This window comes from Crassostrea angulata, chromosome 3 (genome assembly GCF_025612915.1).
Source record: "Crassostrea angulata isolate pt1a10 chromosome 3, ASM2561291v2, whole genome shotgun sequence".
NCBI lineage: Eukaryota > Metazoa > Mollusca > Bivalvia > Ostreida > Ostreidae > Magallana > Magallana angulata.
In genome coordinates, this window is record NC_069113.1 from 16103384 (window position 1) to 16109626 (window position 6243).

The following is a 6243-nucleotide window of genomic DNA, read 5'->3' on the forward strand; positions in this document are numbered from 1 at the left end:
ATTAAAGTGAATTTCCCAACGATGTCAATGGCTCGGTTTGCGAACCCTTTTGTTTGTGTCGTATAAAACTATATAAATTATGGTAATAATTAAAATCCAATAAATGAAACTGAGTGCTTGAAGGTAAAAGTAAAAAAAAACCCACATAGGATTAATGTATTTGTTTCTACTATATTTATCTCTGCTTTGCCACATATTGTTCTGAATCGCAAATATGAAAGCGTTTGCCCGAAGTGAATTTCCATTCTGTAGATAGTGCTTTTGTGGGTGGCAGGTGATTTTCATTTTTATTGTCAACAAAATGAAACAGACAAAAAATAGTAATCTAAATGAAGCATCCATTTTGTATATTTTTATTGTATTATTTATCAAAAATTTTATATTTTCATTCATGGTTACGGGGTTTCTTTAACCTTTTACGGGTTTTTGAATTAGGGTAAAAATTCTTTTATCGTATTTTCATGATACTCATACTTTTACAATGTGTATGAGTTACAAAGTACCATAACTTGCTTTCTTATTTTGATTTTTTATTAAAAAAAAAAATGAATGCTTTTCTTCGTGAAGTATATATAAACCGACAAATATACTCATTATAAAGGTACACTGCTGTTGTTGGCAGTTTTTACAACGTACGGAGTCAGCAATACATTTCAATACTCTTATCATGATGATAGAAAAGACATCATGAATTTGCCATCAAGTTTAATTCTAAACAGCCCTTCATTAATAAGGCAGATATGGTTTTAATTTTTGGAACATCATGGTTCCAATATATTCTCGCTTTAGTTACAAAAAGCCATTTGCTTGCCAGATCATGTTTGATTCACACTACTTTGGTGTTAACTTCTGCGGCTTTGAGGATCATTTTTTGTTTTCTTATTCAATGATTTCATTTGATTTTTGTTTCAGTGGTAAGTTGCAGTTGACGTCTTGGACACATTGGGGTCTTTTAAACTTCTGTGACGTTTCACATAACATGACCAAACTGAATGTTTAATGACTGAAACAAGGCTCTCTACTTCTTTAGATTAAACATCTATTTCTGTAGCATAGTACAAATTTTAATTAAAAAAGAATGATTGAAATTTGTATAATATAATATATGTAGATAAATAAATATTTAAATCATATCTATGATCTTTTGTTTTGGTTGTGAAAAAATAGATTGGTTTCAAGTTTATCTTCGCATGCACCTACGAATCTAACATACTAGTACATGTATATCTTGTGCCTAATTCCAAAACGTCACATGCATGCTTTTAACCCCTAAAAATGAGAACAAAACCGCTGTTATCTTAATAGAACGGGGTCATTTTTTCAGATTTCTATTTCGAATAGTACCTTTAATGGAAATTTTTTGTGTCAGTGCCTGTTCAAAGCACCAATACATTTTTTACTCTACATTTAGTTTATAGTACAATATTTATTGCATTCCAAGACATATCTACATAAATTTAGCGTCTGAAAAGAGCATTTCACATTGTCAGACAATTGGAGGTAGACATACAGATGCCGATTTAAAAGGAATTAAAAAAGAAACCATCATATTGACAGAGTGTCTAGAAACAGTGCCGGATTTTGGAGTTTTCAGCAGAGACAAACTTTTCATTTGATTTATTGTGTCAAATGACAATAGGTTCATGGTTAAATGGAAATGTGGCTCCTTTTTAGATTCATCGTGATGTTAACATAGAACAAAATAGGAGAAAACCCTTCCACCTGAGGAACACCTGAAGAATAAACTTATCTTACCAATATTCATGAACCAATGGCATCAACAGCTGCAAGTAGCAAACACCATGGTTTTTTTCTTGGTAGTGTGTGGATATTTGATTGTCAAATTTGATTTAGAATGGAATTAATTCTTTTTGACAAGACTATTTTAAAGACTATTACGATAATTAGAAATACTAATGATTCTTGTTCTAATGCACAAGGTCAGGCGTGTTTGAATCATGATTTTTGTCCTATTGCGTGAAATCACTTTGTTAAGTGTTTATTTCGAATACATCTTGACACATAACAACACACCTCACTTACATATCAAATACATCAAATGTAATAACTGCTCCTATCGCATTACCTTGCATTGAAATGTAAAGGACACCCCCTCCCCCGTGTCTTTCATATTATGTCATTTTTTCAATTTGAGTTATTTGTTTGTATTTAATATTTATAGAATACCAAAGGTGATTAATTTGGCCTCCTTTTTGTGATACAAGCGTGATTAATCTGAATATTATTCATTTTGATTTTTTTTATCTGCAAAACAAGCATCTTAGGAAATAGGTGTCAAATTAATAGATTTCAAAGTCAGGTGTAACAATGCTTTATTAACCGAATTTGATGCAGATCTATGTTCACCCATATTTGTGTCATTTATTAGGACTTTGATCTTAAGAGAAGCTATGAGCGGGGGAGGAGGGAGCTAAGTTCTCAATTATTTTTTTTTAATCAGATGAACTTAAATTTAAAGAATAAATATTTCAAACGTTATTTGAAAACTTTAGTTTCCTCCAGAACTTAATTATAAAATTTTTAAAATATCTTGATTTTTTGTATTTCGCGAAAGTCAAATAAAACATCAACTTATTCTTAGTGAAATTTAACAATATGACAAATTATCTTTGTTTTTGTATTCGCGCCATGCAGTTTTACCGTTCATTAAGTTGCTATTCATAAATGAATATGACACCGTTCTAGAAATTTCAAAATTTCTTCGAAAACAAATCGATCACGAGCAATGACTTTCACGCCGACATATCATCTTGTACATAGCTTACCAATATATATATATATTTTTTTTTGCTGTTTTAAAGTCAAACGAAAGAAAATGCATGAGATTAAATTAACGACAGACACAAGTTATCAAAGGGATTTAAAAGACAATTGAAAAAAATAAACGACTTATGTAAGTTAATGGGAACCCCCACGACTGGTTTGATTGCCAGATAATAAACAAAAGAATATAGCAATAAAAATGTCTTTGCTGAGCTTCTTTGCAATCTTCCATATATCAATCCCAAGCAGCTCGATGACAGGTAAAATAGAATCTCATTAGATGCGCTGTATATGGTTATTTTTATTTTTATAAACTTAACAATGTTTAAAATATTTTGCTGGATAGTATTATTGCCATCGTAACTTATGAATTATATGTGATAGTGGTTTAGCACTACTTTTAAGGACAAGGGTGAACACTCCATTGAATAATGTATTGAACTATTTTAGATATTAAACATCATCAAAGTTGGTTAATTTAAATCTTGCAATAACAAAACACAAACGAGGCAATCGAATCCCCCCACTCAAAAGTTTTGTTTTCAGTATATTTACACAAATTATCCGCTTTCATCCTTGGGATTTTTTGCCCATATCTATAGATATTCAGGGCTAATTGCGGATGTATATTCCTATTTCAAGAAATATCACTCTTGATACCACATAACCACATATAGATAAGCCAATCCAAAGATAGGATGTGTCCCTCAGGCTCCTCAGATCACGTCAATTCGCCCTCATACTGATAAAGCCATCCGGATCTTTGGCCTCCGGATATGTTTGCAGCCAACGCGATTCGATACGCTCCTCTTTTGTTTATGAATTAACGATTTACAATGTGTTTTGTGGGAAAATACGGAAACCATTTAAACTTTACACGAACTTCGTTAATTACAGACAATATTTTATTTTCTATTGATCAAAGAAATTTTTGGTTTCAGTGATATCTCGTGTAGTTACAGTGATTTGGTCTGATAAAATGTTTACGAAATACGGTATTTTTAAAACCACACAGAACTTTGCACACGCTTCCTTTCTCTACAAGCATTACACACTACACTTAAATACAACTTTAAAAATGCTTTATACATGTCTCGCATGTCTTATTAAAATCGTATAATTATATTTTTGTGATGAGGTTATAATGAATTATCTTCAAGGATATATGTACCACTAATATCTTAATAAGCTTTACAATGTAATATATAGTAGATGACAATACAATCTTCTACTATATTCGAACGACAGCGATGAACAGAGGAAATTCTAACTCTAGTATACATAAATGGTTAGAACGCACGTTTTATTGAAGAACCAAAACAGAAATTTACCATGCCGTGCCGGGCTTTTATAAACCACACAATGACCGACGAAAAAAAAAAGCAGAAAAAAAATTCAGTAGTTCATTGGTCGTTATCAAATTAAGAGCAGTTGGGAAATAATCTATCCAATTAAAGAAGTAAAAATGCTTCTTTTTTATTTCATTATTGAGTTATTTTTATACACACTTCAAGGATAACGCAAACCTGTCATAAACGACTTTAAAAGTGCATTTTGATGATTGGTTTTTTTTCCCTTTAGTGACTTTTGGTCGAAAAGTTAAATAAAAACTTTTTGTTAAAATACTTGTAAACTTGCAGTAAACAGTATAGAATTAAGACAAATAGGCACATTGTTCCATATTGCACATACCAAATAGGCACATTGTTCCATATAGCACATACCAAATAGGCACATTGTTCCATATTGCACATACCAAATCATTGCCTAGAAATGACTATCAAATCTTTTTTTTAACTAAGTAAATTGCAGTAATCGTCTATAACGAAATGGAAGAGTTCAAAACTTGCAAACTCTTGATTTGGTGCATATGCTAAATTAAGTACTTTGATGGGCATGCGCCGTGACTTTTTGACAACGTCATGATCACTGTTGAACCATACCCTACTTAGTTAAAACCTACCATTCACGTATGTATCTTTTATTCAAGGGGAAACAATAGTAAATGATCTGCTCTCCGTATTGATATACCGTAATTTTGAACTACATTTTATTTATAATTAACTATATGTACATCGAACCACGTTGAAGATTACCTACTATTCCTATTCTCTTACACTCCGTACCTCATGAACTAAAGAAAGTCGTTCACAAAAAACATGCAACGAACTGAACGGACTCGATCGGTCGCATGCTGTGAAACAATAACCCATTTGATACGGTAGTTTACATAGCAAAATGATAGCAAATAATATCGATAATACAATGATGAAATAAATCTGCGTTCCTCGCAATCACCACAAAATGCCCTAATTTGCATTTTAACAACCAAGTGTACACATTTGCCTAGCACAAAGCAATAAAGGTGTACATCTGTCTCTTCAAAACTTGCTGGTTGAATAGATTAATTATAAATGTGAAATCTTTTCATCATTAATCACCTTACAATACTTGCATCAATTATTATACGTACATGTATTTTCGAGAAGATCAAACATTATTTTCAAATGCACAGAAAGAGTTCCGGTTTATTAGAACCTTGTGGTAAAATTAGATACTAAATTGACAAATCAAATTTGCTGGTGATATTTCTATTCTAACCAAATACAGGTTCTAATGTACTAGCTGCAGGACTGTAGCTCCCGGTCTGAAAAAATTCGGATGGACGACCTGGGAGCTACAGTGCCTCCCATTGTAAAAAACTGCAATTTACGGCGCACAAAAAAATGCGCTAGGTTTTGACTGATTAATCTCATTTACGATCATAATCTGTACAAATATTTAATCCCAAAAAATTCCTCGGACATTTTACTACAGCTATTGTCACTTCACTTGCCTCTGATATTCTTTTAAACACCATCCCCAGCCCTGTCAATTCAAGTGGTGCAAGTTTGTTTACATTTAAAAATGGCGACTCTCGATCTCGACGTAAATTAACATACTTCATTTTCCGAGGTCGGTTATCATGTTTAAAGGAAAGTCTGAGGCTAGTAAAGTGGTGATATCAGTAGTAAATTTGCTGAAGAATTTTATGGTTCTAATTATTTTTACAGAATTTGTGTGAAAATAAGGTTAATAAGTCCAAACTTAGCGCAATTTTTTGTGCGCCGTAAATTGCAGTTTTTTACTATGGGAGGCACTGTAGCTCCCAGGTCGTCAATCCGAATTTTTTCAGACCGGGAGCTACAGTCCTGCAGCTACTAATGTACATGATTTCAGAATGATTTAAAGATTCGTGCTCGAATGGTAAATCATTGGAGGGTCTGGAGCGATAACAGTCAGCGAAGAACACGACAAAAACACGCAGAATTCATCAAACGTGAAGCTGGAAATCGCCTCGTAATCACTTTCACAAATGATATATTCTTGAAATGAGCTGTTTTAAAGATCAGCGCACGCGCACAGCGGGATTAAATGAGATGATAAGCCCGCCACTTGTCAAACCTTCCTCGTAAACCG